Source organism: Lissotriton helveticus, chromosome 5_1 (assembly GCF_964261635.1).
Source record: "Lissotriton helveticus chromosome 5_1, aLisHel1.1, whole genome shotgun sequence".
In the NCBI taxonomy this organism is placed as follows: Eukaryota; Metazoa; Chordata; class Amphibia; order Caudata; family Salamandridae; genus Lissotriton; species Lissotriton helveticus.
Window position 1 is genome coordinate 1717182501 of NC_136065.1, and position 16886 is coordinate 1717199386.

The window sequence follows — 16886 nt, forward strand, 5'->3', positions numbered from 1 at the left end:
GTCCAGATCGTGAATGTGGCACTGATCGTATGGACAACAATGCCAGAGGTAGTGAATCTAACCATTTCAGAGACGTGGAAGCCAGTATTTTCGCTAATTTCAGTTTCAAAGTAGCGTTGTACCTCTCCACTAATCCTGCTGATTGTGGGTGGAAGACTGCATGGAATTTCTGCTTGATCCCTAATCCTTTCAGGACATATTCAACAACTTGCCCAATAAAATGAGGTCCGTTGTCACTCCACAAAAGTTTGCAAACACCATATCTTGGGAAGAACACCTTTAGAAGCACCTTCGCTGTAGTGAGAGCTGTATTATCCTTTGTAGGGTCTGCCTCTATCTGTTTACTGCAGGCACATACCATCACTAGGACATACTTTAAGTTATTGCAGCGTTCAAGTTGGATGTATTCCATCTGCTAAACTTCAAAAGGTGCAGTCGGTGTAGCAAACCCTCCTGTGGGAGTTCGTGTCCCTTTACCAGGATTATACTGCCAACAGATCAAACAGGACTATACTACTCTCTTAGCTGTGCTGGCAATTTCAGCATTCTCCCAAACTCGCTTAAGCAATTTCGTTATTGCTAGAGCTCCAACATGTGCCAACCCATGTGCCACTATGGTTGTAAATAAGAAGCAGGCAATTTTCACTTATCCATTTCTTTGTTACCCCAACAGCCCTCATCATCTAACATTCCTTCTTTAGACCATTGATCCAGCTCTTTCACAGAGGCAGATCTCTGTATATCTAATACTTCTTCTCTAGCATCATGCCAACGTTCAGCTTGTGATTTCACTACGTACATGGATGTAGTGCTTCGTTGCCTCGCAGTCGCACGAGCTATGCGATCTGCAAAGGTGTTGCCTTGTCCTATCTTATCAATGACTTTCTTGTGCGTTCTACACTTAATAATAGCAATTTTCTTTGGATATGTAAGTACAGTCAAAAGATTATGCACTAGTTCTCCGTGCACTATCTGCATCCCGTGGGATGTAAGAAAGCCTCTTTCCTTCCAGAGTAGGCAAAAATCATGGGCCACTCCAAAAGCATAGCGGCTGTCTGTATAGATGTTCACACGCAAGTCAGTGCTAAGTTCCCACGCTCTTGTTAAAGCTATTAGCTCAGCTGCTTGAGCCGACTTCTGTGGTATGCGAGCTGTCTCCACTACTGTCTTAAGTGTCGTAATTGTATATGCAGCTGAGGTCGTGCCATCTTGTAACTTCAAACAGGACCCATCAACTCACAGTTCCCCTTCTACATCTGAAAGGGGCGTATCTTGCAAATCGATGCAACCCTTTGTCTGTTCCTCAGTAAGGAATATACAATCGTGAGATTCATGTGACTGAGCCTGAGTCGCTGGATATGGCAACAAAGTAGCTGGGTTTAGAGTCGCACACCTCTTTAGGGTAATGTGAGGGGCCAAAAGTGTCAATTCGCATCAATTTGTATCCTGTCAGGCGAACACTGGTTAAGTGCTGCGTTTTAGTCTGATTCAAAAGGGCATCTATCTACTGCATGGGGTACTAGCACCAACAGTTTATGTGACAAAACTATCCCTTCACTCTGACGTATGGACACAGCTGTTGCTGCAACTGAACGGAAGCACCCAGGCAATGCACGGGCAACAGGATCAAGAACTGCTGAAAAATATGCACAGGGACGCTGCTTGTCACAGTGTGCCTGTACTAAAACTGACAATGCACACCCATCTTTCTCGTGTACATAGAGTGTAAAGGCCTTCGTGTAATCTGGAGTGCTTAACACTGGTGCGGAACAAAGAGCTTGACGTAACGGATGAAAAGCATTCTGAAATTCATCTGTCCATGGAAGGGGCATTGGAGTGTCTTTAGTCAAAAGCGCTAGCAGGGGTTTAACAATGTGTGAAAATCCTAATATCCATTGCCTGCAGAACGAAGTCAAACCAATGAATGCGCGGACATCTTTCTGAGTAGAAGGTACTGGTGTGTCTAAAATTGCTTGTATGCGATCTGGTGTCAGTGCAAAACCCTCCTTAGACAGAAGGTGACCTAAATAGGTTACCTTCGGTCTACAATATTGCAATTACTTCCGTGACACTTTATGGTTGTGTGTAGCAAGAGAAGAAAGTACAGACGAAGTAAATTTTTCACACTGCTCAGGCGTATCTGCTGCCAACAAGATGTCATCGACATATTGTATGAGAGCCACTCCTTCAGACAAAGTAAAGGAATCAAGTTGTCTTGACTGTAAATGCTAGGACTCTCAGTGTACCCTTGAGGAATTCTGCAAAATCTAAATGATCGATTATTCAAAGTAAAGCCTAACAAATATCGGCTATCAGGATGAATAGGAATCGAGAAGAACGCATTCTTCAAATTGATTACAGAAAATGTAGTTGCTGTTGGAGGAACTAGGGTAAGTAATGTCGTTATGTCCGAAACCACCATTTACAGCGGTACTACAATCTTGTTGACTTCTCGCAAATCAATGATAAATCTGTAAATACTAGTGTCAGTAGCTTTTTTTAAGATAGGAAGAATAGGACTGTTGCAAACATTGTAAGGAACTTCCTCCACAACCCCCACTTGAATCAAATCATGGACAATGCGTATAAGTGCTTCTTCGCCTTCTTGAGAAATTTTATATTGCGGCAATCGTGGCAATGAAGCGCCCTCCTTGACACTAATATGCACTGGTGGGATAACCATTTGCCCTACATCTGTGTCTGAAGTAGCCCACAATGTACTAGGGAGTGAAGCTAATGCAATATCAAATTTAACAAGACAAGATCTCTCAATCACGGGGTAGTTGTCATTCAAAATAACACGTATACCTTCAGGAGAACATCATATCGTAGCCCTGAAATATTTGAGCATATCAAGACCCACAATATTGTCTGATGTGTTTGGAGAGAGCAAAAACGGACATGGAGCAGTAAATTTATCAACATGGAATGCAAGTGGCTGTGATAGCAGGCTAAGGGAAGGTGTTTCATCGAAACCTATCAATGTAATGATTAAGCCAGACAGGGGAGCCCTTGGAACCAATTTTTTAGATAAGGCGCTACGAGTAGCTCCTGTATCAACCAGAAACTGATCAGTAGAACACAAAACATGTGCTGTAACATAGGGACCCTTCTGATCTACTGGAACTTCAACTGAATCCTTACCCCATCCTAGGCAATCCTATGCATAAGCAGAATCTTTCAAAGCAGATGGCACATAATCAGACATTTGATATTGAGTTTGTCTATCAAAAGTGTTAAACCCATCCTGTACATGTGTATTAACATCAAACCTAGCATGATCGTACTTCCTCTAGGCCCTGAATAGCCTAAGCGATTTCTCATTTATCCCCTTCCACGTGGATCCTGCTGAGCACGCAATGCTGGACAATCAGAAGCCCAATGCCCAAATTTCCTGCAGTACGCACACTGGTCAACAGACGAATTCGAACGAGTATAAGAAGGAAAAGACAAACCCTTAGATCCACGTCCACCTCTATCATTACCTCTAGAAGGCAGACCATAAACCTGAGCCATCATAACCTTTGTTTTTAACTCCTTAGTCTTCTTATCCTCATTACCCTTCACTTCTAACTCCTGCCGTTCATAATACTGAGCCATAGTTAAAAGAGAAACCGGAGAAGAGGTAGTCCATGAGCTCTCACTGGCCTTTAGGCGACTAGCTATTCCTGGCAACAGGTTTGCGACATTTATCGATGAACAGATGCCTGCCTGTGTCATCTGTCAATGACTGGCCATTAAAATCGTGGAATGCCTCCTCAAAACGCTTAAAGAAGTCAGAAACCGATTCATCTGCCTTTTGCTTACAAGACGCTAATACAGTCCAATCTATCTTTTTAGGGGGAATAATCGTTTTTAACTTAACTAATATGGCTGCGGGACAATCTAAAATTAACTGACATGGTTTCTGTGCGGGTTACCTCTCTACATCCAGTCGTTCTAAAGCTTTCCATTATGCCCCAAAAGTCGCATGATCATCAACCTTACGTACAGTTCTCCACATATCAGGGGGTAATATCAATACGAAAAACAGGTCAATATCAGGCAGAGTCATAGTTCAAGAACTAATGGCACCCTCAACTTCTTCATAAAAAGCTGCTGGATTTTTCCGCGGATCAGGCAATGCAGTTTTAAGAGCCATAACCTCCGCTCTATTCCAAGGAGTCAAAACCCAATATAAATAAAATAACCCTTTGCATCAGAGGAATCCTTATCATCACTCGTACCCGCTCCTTTATGAGGAACATACAAAGGTGCAGCTTCCCGCATAGATTTCGCATGAACTATAATAGTCTTATCTGTTCCGAAGATAAAAGCTTGTGCCACGCCGGTCTGAGGTGCTTGTGCAGCTGCGTCTGCTGCCTTTTTCTCCTCTCGCAAACAGACTGTCTCAACACGTAATTTAACCAAACGCCTGATTAAGTCAGCCACCTGAGAAAAGACAAAAAGACCATCACGCATTTGCTTACAATCATTTGCTCTATCAACAGGCTCCAATTCTTCAGAATATTTCCTAAACCATTCATCAACTTCCATGGCAAACACCTCTGTAAAATATATCTGCTCCTTTTCCTGAAGTTCAGAAGCAGTATTACGAGCGGCTTTGCGAGCAGGAGATCTAAGCTGAGACGCACGTTCAGCGGACAACATAGAACGAGTTTCTTGTGTTTTGTCCTGGTCTGTACGAGAGTCCTCATCTAAATCATGAGGAGCTGAAGGAAGAGTATACGGAGGTGGAGAATGACCTAATAACAAGAAATCATCTTGAGGTTTATTAAGGGTATGATAGAGTGGTCGCCGAACAGCGTTTTGGCCAGTTACCTGTAAATGGCGCTCCCTATCTTCCCTCTCTTAGTTCTTTTATTTCTTTATGTTTCATTACTAATGCTTTCGCATAGATGTTCTTTCGATGTTCTTTAACAATCAAGGCTTGTTCACGCTTCATTCGTTCACGCACTTCTTTCTCCCACATTCGTACACAGTCAAACATGTCTTGCCTAGCCTTTCGCTTAAACATTTTTTGCTCCACATACTGAATCTTTTGCAAATCAAATGACCCATGCATAGGCCAACGCAACTCAGGATCCTTACGAGTATATTAATTCCATAACGTGCTGTACATTATAGAAGAAATACCATACTTAATATACACGTACCTATTAGGCGACCCTTCCGGGGGAGCCAGTTGTGCTTCATCGAGTCTCAAATTGGTACCACTATAAAAGCATCACATCCTACGAAGTGTGCTAGAAACAGGCATGCCAAAAATAGTGCAGAATCATCAGTATTATAACCAAAGTAGCACTTAAGGAACTTCTTAGTACATTGTGCCGTTCAAATCAATTCAAAACAGAGACAATTCTACTCATTACCTGCCTATATAAATTGCAATTCATATATTAATCCCATACAAATCCAAGTTGGCCAACACAATTCCAAAATTCCAAAGCCACAGTAAGCGTTACTAAACTACCTTACCAATCCCAGGCATCAAAACCAACAGCAAGTGTTGCATAACAGCTCTTACTAATCACTTGGTGTCCAGGTTCCAACTGCCAAGTTCTCAAAATCGATCAAATGTTCACTGCACTGCGATTTAACAGAAGAGATCTCAGTCGAGGGCCGGCACCACCTGGAGGGTCAGATCAGAAAGAGATGAAAAACGCCATGGTTGCCAAGATGCGGGTCTCCTCGGGTCTCCTCGGGCAGTGATCATCCAGAGCGAAATTCCAATCCTCTGTTTCGACCACTCCTTCGGGCATCCGAGTCGCCGGTGAGCCCCACGTGTCGGGCGCCAATTTGTGGTGGTGCGCCTCAGCAAGGCCTACCAGTGCAAGGGGTTTGCCCTACTCTGCACAAGTCCTCAGACCAATAGGAACAAGTTGGCACAGAAACTGGAATAGAAAATACAAAATGTATTAAACCTCATGAGGTGGAACTACATTCACACAACACCCTTCGTCAATGTATGAAGTAGCACACTGAATGAAAGGAGCTTGGTCCTTTTATACCCACACAGGGGCTCAAAAGAAGGCGGTACAAGTACAAGAGAAGGTTTCAGGTACATATAAGGTCAAACAGAAAATGCACAGTCAACAAGTGGAAGGAGCTAACAGTTGCTAATTCTGGTGAACACATCCTGACATTTACAGACTAGGGACAGCTGCAAGGACAGCTGCAAGCTCAACTGAGCATGTGCGAAGCAGAAGAGGCTAAATATAACCTGTTTTAGGCATATTTCAAGAGCAGACAACAGCAAGGTAGGACAGAGCACATGGCACGCACGTGGTAGCACATGGCAAACAAGATGGCTACCAGAAATACAAAATGAATTCCACAAAACGGACAAGATAACTTCTAAATGCAGGATGGCTTCTGATAATGCTAACCCAATCGCTGCAAAATGACAACAGAAGGGGACCCATTCCGTTGTAAGGATTTGATGGTATCCTCGACTTCAACTCTAGTTATTAGAATTTTATCAAAAATAAATGCTACCAACATAATGGATGAGAGGGTTACACAGTAATAATATGGAATGTAAACGTGCTAGGGAACAAGATTAAGAGGGGACTGGTCACTAGATACTTTAAAAGGCTCAAGCCTGACATTATCCTGCTGCAGGAATCCCACCTGAGAGGCACACACTGTGCCTTCCTCAGAAGAGGATCATACACTACACTTGCACATGCAGGATTCTGCTCTGGAGCAAGGGGAGTTGCCATACTGATTAGGAAGACCCCTCTCTTTACACGGCTAAGATCTGGTCGGACTCCAATGCACTTTTGTCACGGTTCAGGGAACCAAGGGAACTTACTTTGAGCAGCCTCTATGCCGCACCCGGATTGCAAAATTAAACATTAGAGGCAGTGGCAAAGATACTGTTGGAGTCTGGTCCTTCCACACATATTATTGGAGGCGACGTCAATGACATAATTGATCGAAGCCTAGACCGCATACACATAAATATAGGATCATGCAAAAACACTCCACTGGACGACTTTGGGAGCTCCATGGGGCTGCTGACCTTTGGCACCAACAAAACTCAGTTGAGCGTACCTACTCATATTTTTCAGGGGCCCATCTATTTTTTCCCAGACCTGACTATCTCTTTGATCCGGCGGGTGAGATACAGAACTCAGAAAAGGGGAAATACCTGGCAATGGGAATATCTAACTACTCACCCCTTTGGTTAACGGTGGGAGAAAGAAGTCCCAGAAGGAGACGAGAATGGAGATTAAGTGCTTGGGAGCTATGCGATAAACAGGTTGTTAGTGAGATCCAAACATATACTGAGATTTACTTAATGGAAAACGAAGGCTAAGTGTCCTTAGAGGTCACATTGTGGGAGGCATACGAGACCATGTTGCGAGACAAACTACAGAACACAATAGCCCACAAATGAAGGAAGGACACCCGCCGAGTTGAGGCCCTGGAAAGGAAGCTCCTGGATCTTTAGAAAAACAAAGGCCCAGACACCAACACGTCTCTCCTTCACCTGATAGCAATTACACATAGCCAATTCTGAGCCCTGACAGAACGGGAGTTGCAAACCCAAATCCGGCCACACACCACTAACTCTGAGTCAGGAGACAGGGCAGAGAAATTATTGTCCTGGCTGGGCAGGAAAGAAAAAGAAGTGAGCTAGGTGGCCACTATACACGAAAAGAAAATGGTCCAAGTAACGGCAGCCGTCATAGCGGGGACATTTACCCGCTACTACACAAATCTCTATGGTGCCAGACCACTGGCAGAAGAGTCACGGATAAAAGACTATCTAAATGGCATAGATACCCCCACCCTGACTCGGGAAGAACAAGAAGCTCTTGATAAGAATCTCATCCTTACAGATTTCCTAGAAGCAATCAATAGATAAAAGTCAGGGGGAACCCCAAGTCCTAATGGACTGCTGGTGCAGCTCTTTAAAAGTACTGCCTGCCTACTAGGCCCTCACCTTCTAAATAGGTACCAAGCAGCCTGAGAAGAATGAACTCTCCCCCTGGATCTCAGCAATGCAACTATAGTAGTGAAAAAACTGGGGAAGCCCTCCACCGACTGTGGGTCACATCGCCTAATATCACTACTCAATATTGAAACTAAAATCCTGGCCACGATCCTGACAGCACGCCTTTTCCTGGTGATTGCTTCCCTCATCCATCTCGAACAATCCGGCTTCAGGCAAACTACGCGCTTCATTCTTCGTCGACTGCCAATTGGTTGGACGCAGTAAATACTAGGCAAACACGGCATCTGTTTCTTTCCTTAGACGCTGAGAAAGCCTTTGATGCGGTTCATTGGTCATTTATGAGCCAAACCGGTAAAATTCAGACTTGATTTATGCTTCCTGCCATGGGTCAAACTGCTCTACACCAACACGAGAGCAAGAGTTTGAGTTAACAGGGTAACATTGGTAGACTTTCCAATATGACGAGGCACCAGGCAGGGATATCCTCTGTCCCCATTGTTATTCGCTTGAACCTTGGAACCACTGGCTTGCTTGATCAGAACAGACCCTGAGCTAAACATCTGTTATTCAGCGCCAAGATACCCATAGTGGTGAACACGCGCTTTACAAATACACATGTTATGTTATGTTATGTTATGTTATGCTAAAGGGGTTTAAAGACGATATGGGCAGTCTCAGAGACTAAAGGATTTCTCTGTTATCAGAGGATATCCTGCTTTATGTAACTAACCCAGAAACGACACTCCCAATGATGCTGCAATTGTTTGAGGAATACCGCAGCCAGGCAGGATATAACATTAACTGGGACAAATGAAGCCTGTTTCCCGTGTGGGGAACCCTAGACCCGCATGACATATCGGGACATCTTCCCGTAACTAGGGAGGTATTCCACTACTTGGGACTCTACATATCCACTAATGAAGGGGCTTTTTTACAACATGACATTAAATGGGTCGTTGCAGAATTCTATGAAGATGTGAGAAGATGGAGGCGACTGCCCCTGACACTTCTGGGAAGGGCCGCCATGTACAAAATGATTACACTCCCTAAATGAATTTATATTTTGCAGAACACTTATCACAATGTACTGGAGGCAATCTTTAAAGCCATTAATGCGGAACTCCGCCTGCTTTTATGGAATGGGGTCACCCACAAGTGTCACTACAGACACTGCAAAGTAACCAGTACAATGGAGGGATTTTCCTGTCCAACATACAGTCCTACTACAGGGCCGCTCACCTCATCGCAATTAACAAATGGGGTCATGTACTGGGTGATCACCCGACATATGTCCTAGAAAGGCTCCAATTTCAGAAACACACACACCTTCACTATATCTACTGGGGTGCAGTAGTCCATGGCCTGTTGCCCGCAACACAGTGGACCGTTGAAGCATGGAAAGGGGAGGAACGACAGATGGGTTGGGACAAAAAACTGACCAGGTAAACCCCACTTTGGGAGGGCAGGCGGCTTCAAGGCTTTAAACAGTGCGATTTTCTCAGGATTACCAACCTGGACGATGTCCTAAGGAATGGCGACTTAATCCCTTTAGCTAAAAGAAACAGTTAGTTATAGATTCCTTACCTTAGAATCTCCCCCAGGCAGACTACTCCGGAAAGATTTTTGTCAGCAGTACCCCTGCACGTCGGAAGGGGGTGTCGGTCGGCTCCGCGTTTGTTATTGGCGTCGTGGTCGCCGGGATGACGTCGCGGTAGCTACCTAGACGCCGCCCGTGCGCGCTGACGTCAGTTCTTTCTTTTTCGGTGCCAGCAAGCACAGATCCGGAGACTTTAGTCAACTTTGTTGGGTTAGAGTCCTTCGACTCCTGATCACAAGGGATGCCCTGCTTTAAGGTTGGCGGTTCCTGTTATCGACTCATGTCAGTGACGGAGCTGCACCGGGTGTGCCTCTACTGATGGAGCGTGACCACGACCCCAAGTGCTGCTCCGACTGCAGGACCATGGCCCCAAAGTCTTTGCGGGAGCTGTCCCGAAAGCTACATGTGGCCCGGCATTTGACTCCGTGCCGTTTGAGGTCCCAGTTGCGGAGGAGGTCGAGGGACCGGTCATGGAGCCACCACCACTCTTCGTCAAAGTCTTTGAACTCGCGTCAGATAAGTCGAAGCACAAAAAGAAGTCAAACAAGCATTTACAATGCAATAGGTCTCGCATTAATTAAGTTTGAACTATTGGCATTGCTAAATATTGCAACACCAATTGCAACAAAAGTCTATAAATTGTAGGCCAAAAAAATTTGTATTTAGTTTTGTAGCAATGATGGCATGCTGCGCTTTAAATGAATATGTTAAAAAGTAAAGTGTGCCATACTGCGATTGCTACAATAGTTAATTGTGGTTGCGTTAACAATTGATGTGTGCGCTGGTGGTGTGTGTGCCTGTAGAAATGGTGCACTGATGCTGTGTGGTTGTGGTGGTGTGTGTGGTTGTGTGTGTATGGTTGTGTGTGTCGTGTGTATGGTTGTGTGTGTGGTGTGTGTGGTTGTGTGCGTGTTTGGTTATGTGTGTTTGGTTGCATGTGTGGTTGTGTGTGGCTGTGTATGTGTGGTTGTGTGTGTGTGTGGTTGTGGGGGTGTGGTTGTGGGTGGTTGTGTGTGTGGTTGTGTGTGTGTGGCTGGGTGTGTGTGGTTGGGTGTGTGTGGTTGTGTGTGGTTGGATGTGTGTGGTTGTGGGTGTGGTTAGGTGTGATTGACTCTCGCTGCGCAGTGTATCGCGCTAGGCGCGAGACCTAAAAACACACTACATTAAAATAACACGCTCATTGGATGAAAGTGTGAAGACAGAAAAGCGGGTCACACTTATGAGAATAGTCTAAAATCATATATAACAAGAGCACGCTTCTTGCTCAGGGTCCAGACAGAAAATTATGTTTTCTGACCATCTACAGCAGGGTTCCCAAAAGTCAGTCCTGCAGGACCGGATCCATGCCAGATATTTAAGATTACTACATTTATCTAAATGGGGATATTCTAAAAATCTGGGATGAATCCGGCCCTCCAGGATCGACTTTGGAGAACCCTCATTCTACAGACACCTACACATACACCCCTACAGGTGATAGGATTCTGTACAATCATATATGACATAACAGATAGCACCTTTTGTTAAATCTAATTCTTATCTGATATTCTCCATAATGCTCAAAATACAAATTCCTAGGCACACAACATATCAATTCATTCGTATTATGAACAATAACCAAATAGATTGAGTCCTTGAAAAAAAATTTTGGCCAAATTACATTATCAACCGTGGAGCACCTATCTCTATATATTGACGTTTTGATTTTACCGATCGACTGCAATTTTCCTTTGCACCTCGGATACGGCCTTCACTGCAGTTACTTGAACTTCTTTTTTCGAGCCATTGAAGAAACATTGAAGGAACCACACCAATCGAAAGAGCCAGATACCCTTACCGGGTCGGAATTATCACCGGTTAAGTGGTACACAACATACGCCAACATTTCATGAAAGCCCTGAAGAGTCAGAGCAATTCTGTACTCTGACGAAACACGTGTCGGCTGGCGTAAGGTCTTTTTGGGCAATAAAGAACTACAATTGCTCAAACAGAAGAAGTGGAATTTTTTTTTTTTTCAAGGACTCAATCTATTTGGTTATTGTTCATAATACGAATGAATTGATATGTTGTGTGCCTAGGAATTTGTATTTTGTATATTATAGGTGTTGTTCTCAACACTTTGTAAAGGGTTCAGAGGGTTTCCCTTTTCCTGTGGCACCAATGGTAACTTTGTCTGTAAGCTAACACGCTGTCAGGAACTTATGTTGAGCGCAAGTTGTCCCTGTCCATAAAACCCATTGCCTTTGAGTTTATATTCTCCATAATGCTATTCCAATTATGGAGGAGAATCTACTGGTGGATTCTTCTCTGCATTTAGACCTTCACCTTGGAGGATTCTCCATCACCACTCTACTCTAAATCAGGCACCATGTCTCATTTATGATATTTCGTAACATCGAAAAAGTCAGACATCTGTATTTTTCAGTCCATCAGCGTGCTTCTGTTACATCTTAATCCTTTGTGTAATGTTGTCTTCCACAGAGATGCCTTTTCAGGCTACTTGTTGTCTTGCACACAGTGTGATGTCCCCGTTTGACCTAACCTTTCAATTACATTTCCATTTTGACTCTATTTTTGCTAATGGGGCATGATGTGAACACAGTTGCCAAGTGTTTGATATTTTCCCTCACATCTGCTGTAATCCTGCCTATCACGCTGACAGTCACGCGCCCCCAGGGCACTTTGCGTGATGTCATGTTTTTTCAGCTTCATTGCTGACAGAGGGGTGTTGACAGGTACAACGAGGTATTGTGGCCACAGGCACAGAAAAAGAAGTGCCACATGACAAGGTCTACTTTAAGACGCCATATTGACATTGTTCTCCACAAAGTTGCAATGTGAGCCGAATGTGTCCAAACAGCTGTTAATGCCAGGGTAAATGCCTAGAGTGCTGAGATGCCTTCGAGGATACACCAAAACGACGGAGCTGGAATTCAGTCCTGCTGCAAAATATGTAACCGAAGCTCACTGCGTTTGGAGCCTTCGAATGACTGCCCCATTCTGTCAGAACATGACTTGGTGGCTGCAAACTGCGCGTACATTGATGGCTTCTACAGTGTGGTGTCAGTCCCCCGAATCCATCCACGCGCCCCCAGGCGTAGCCTCCTCACCTTCTGTTTTACGTTGACAGTGCAGCAAAAGTGTCTACGAGTTTTGGTGCAAGGAGAACACACTTGCTTTGTCACTGCTCTACCGAACTGTCCATCGATTGAAGGTATTCCTACAAATCGGTATTCGTTGTGAGGATTTGATAACTTTAGGATAGAATAGCACTGAACTGTAAAAAAAAACGTTACCTGCAGAATAGGCGATCATTTGAGAGGGTTATTATATACAATGCTTCAATTTGATCACCTAGTTTAACAAGCGGGAGGCGGCTCGGGCGCAGCACGTCTTCCGGAGACGTGCGCGTTCACAGAGCTGAGTCTGCTCGTGCACAGGCCAGTAGCTACTCGTGCACAGCTCTAGACTCCCTTGCCAGTGAACACGGCGACTATAGAACTCGCTGGCGGGAGCGCTTCGCGCTCCAACACCAGCTCGCCCTAAAAAGCAACGTTGCTCTTCAACTTCTCCCTGTCCGTCGGCCGACGTGACAAGGGATGCGGGTGGTGTCCCTCCTGCGGCTCCGCATGCGGAGCCCGCTGGGTTGACTCCGAGTTTCCCTCCCTTCACAGGACCTGGTGCGACCCTTGCCCAGCTTCAGAGTATCTACAAAGCGATGCATGCCATCTTTGGGCAGCCCAACTCCGCCGGCGTGCCTTCGGCCCGCGGACTCAGCTGGGGGCCCTGGTCCTTCGGCGTCGTCTGCTTCGGCCTCGGCGCTGCAGGGTCCCCTTGGATCCAGGCCTGGATCTGGATCAGCGCCCGTCAACCTCGTTACGCCTCCCCGACGCCAATTCCACCGGCACCACGTCCGACATCGGTGTCTGCTGTGTCCCAAGCCGACATCGACCCCGGCTTCAACCTCGAGGTAGACACGGAGTCGGACCGGTGTCGACTGAAGCCTGATCAGGCACCAATGGGTATGTTTGTGCTCCTGTTCTACCCTGGCTCTTTGAGACCAGATTGGCAGCCAGAAGAGGGTGAGGAGGACTGGGAGGGGTCCGGAGACCCTTTGACAGACCAGATGGAGTATGAGTAGGGCTGTTTTAGAGAGGAACTGGGGATGCCTGTGGTTTGGATACCTCACCAGACCGTGGCATATTGTCTCCTCCTACCGTTGCTACGGAGGAGGAAGTGTCATACGCAGTGGTGTTGCGCAGGGCGGCTGGGGCTCTCCACCTTGAGCTACCTACAGTGGCAGACAGGACTAACCTCCTGACAGAGCTGCTTCAACCAGCGGTGAGCTCTTCAGATGCCCCTGCTGCTGTTTAATGAAGCCCTAACAAAAATCCTTTTGGGCATTTGGTCCAGGTCGAACACAGGCTTTTCTGTGGACAGGATGATTGCTTGATGCCCCTGCCCGGCCACGGGCGACCCCACATTCTTTTCCCAACATCCCATCCCTGAGAGATTGGTATTCCAAGCCTCTACATCCAAGGGCGTTTTGCCTACCGCACCCCCAGACAGGGAATCCAAAAAGCTGGATCATATTGGGAAGAAGATGTTTTCTTCCTCCAGCTTGGGGCTGTGGTCGGTAAACACTGCATATCTATTGGGCCGTTATACCCACTTCGTGTGGGACACGGTTGCGCAAGTGCTGCCTCAGTGCCTGGAGGAGGCCCGGGCTGCGCTCTCTCGAGGGGTTGCTAAAGAGAGAGATGCAGCGAAGTTTACCATCTGCTGTGGGCTGGAAACCGCAGACGCATTTCACAGGATGATTGCCACGTCAGTAGCCCATCGATACTATGCCTGGCTGCGGCCAGGCCCTTGGGACTCTCCACTACCCGCCCTGCGCAGTCTGCCTTTTGCCCCTTTCATGACTACGGAAGGGGTGCCTCACTGCGTCCTGCCCAGATCCAATGGCAGGTTGTTCAGTCCCAGCGAGCCCAGGGGACATGGGAACAACCACCTTTTTTTCTAGGGGCAAGCGAGCGGGTCTGTCCACCACAGCCCCCTCTGCAGCAGCCTCCAAACCTTTCTAATCTGATCTTTCAGGGCCACCAAACGGCAGTGTGCGGCAGGATCCGTCATCACCTCACCCACTGATGCACCATCACGTCGGACAGGTGGGTTTTGCAAATAGCCTCAAGGGGCTACTCCCTCTTCTTCGAGACTACCACTCCACCCAGGCCACCTCAGTACCTTTGCATGTTTGAGGATCACCTGGCCCTTCTCCAACAGGAAGCTTTGGCACTCTTGGCCAAAGGTGCCATCGAGTGTGTTCCTGCCCCAGAAGTAGGTCGTGGTTATTATTTCCACTACCTTCTGGTGCCCAAGAAGGACAAAGGCCTGTGTCCTATCTTGGATCTCCGGAACATCAACCGCTTCCTCTGGAAGAAGAAGTTCAAGATGTTGACACTCGCTCAGGTCTTGTCTGCTCTCGACCCTGGAGACTGGTTGGTAGCGTTGGACTTGCATGACGCTTATTTTCACATCCCCGTCCTGCCGGCCCACCAGCATTACCTACCGTTCACGGTGTGCCACAAGCACTTTCAGTTTACCGTGCTCCCCTTTGGCCTTAACAGCGCCCCTCGGGTGGTCACGAAAGTGATGGTGGTGGTCGCAGCTCACCTGCGTGGATCAGGGGTTCCAGTCTTCTCCTATCTTGACAACTGGCTGTTGAATGCGGGCTCGCCCCAGGCTGTTGTCTCCCACCTCCAGACTATGGCCGACCGCCTGTATTCGCTGGGTTTCTGCATCTACATGCTGAAGTCACCCCTTTACCCCCCTCTTAGAAGCTCCATTTCATCAGAGCTGTTCTGGACACAATGCAGTTTCGGGTTCATCCTCCCAAATAGCGAGTCCGGGTTATTTGGGCTATGATTCTGATCTTTCAGCCTTTATCCCGTGTTTCGGTCAGAATGACCCTCAGGCTGTTGGGTCTGATGGCCTCCTGCATCCTGCTGAAGGATCATGCCAGGTGGCATATGCGGGCTCTGCAGTGGGGCCTGAAGTTCCAGTGGGCCCAACATCAAGGGAATCTGTCCGCTTGCGTCCAGATTTCGGAGGGCACTGCACACCAATTGCAGTGGTGGCCTATGAACCAGGATTGGGTCAAAGGCAGATCCCTCTCCCTTCCTCAACCAGAGTTCACAGTGGTGACCGATGCATCACTTCTGGGATGGGGTGGCCACATGGGGGAGGTGGAGAGCAGAGGCCTGTGGTCCACATCAGCCTTCTGGAGCTTCGGGCGATTTGTCTTGCACTCAAGGCATTCCTTTTTTTCTGTCCGGGGAAGAGTAGTGCAGGTGTTCACAGACAACACCACCACCATGTGGTATTCCAACAAACAAGGCGGGTGGGGTTGTGGACCCTATGTCAGGAGGCTCTCTGCCTCTGGACATGGCTGGAACATCAGGGCATATCCTTGGTGGTTCAACACCTGGCAGGTTCTTTGAACGCCAGGGCGGACAAACTCAACCGCAGGTGCATGATGGATCACGAATGGCGTCTTCACTCGGAGGTGGTGCAGGGTCTCTTTCAGCAGTGGGGAGAGCCTTGGTTAAATCTATTCGCCACTGAAGAGAATGCGCGATGTCAGCAGTTCTGCGCATTGGAATTTCCAAGGCGGCACTCGCTAGGTGACGCTTTCGTCGCAAGTGGCGTTGCGGTGTTCTATACGCCTTTCTGCCTATACCACTTCTGCCCAGAGTGCTGAAGAAGATCAAGTGCGACCGGGCCCTAGTCATTCTTGCGGCTTCGGATAGGGCATGAAGAGTCTTGTATCCCGAGCAGCTCAGCATGGCCATCGATCCTCCGATCAGACTGCCTCTTCAGGAGGATCTTTAGTTGCAGCAGCAGGGGACGGTCCTCCACCCGAACCTGTCCAGCCTCCACCTCCTTGCGTGTAGATTGTGTGGTGGCAGTTGACGTTATTTTGACCTGCCTCCTGAAGTCTGCAATGTTATCATGGCAGCCAGGTGTCCCTCCACTAAGATGGTATACGCCTGCAGATGGAACAAATTTGTGGCATGGTGCACAACAAAGGCTGTGGATCCCCTTTCCGCTCCTCTTTCTGTGGTTCTCTTGTTCCTCCTTTCTATGGCCCAGCAGGGCTCTGCTCTGGGCACTCTCAAAGGCTACCTCTCTGTGCCTTCCTGAGGGTGGACGACCAGCTCTTTGTTTGTTTACGTGGGCACTAAGAAAGGTTGGGCCGTGCACAAACGAACCATCTCAATGTGGGTCGCTCTGTGTATCAAAGCCTGCTACTCTTTGGCAAAG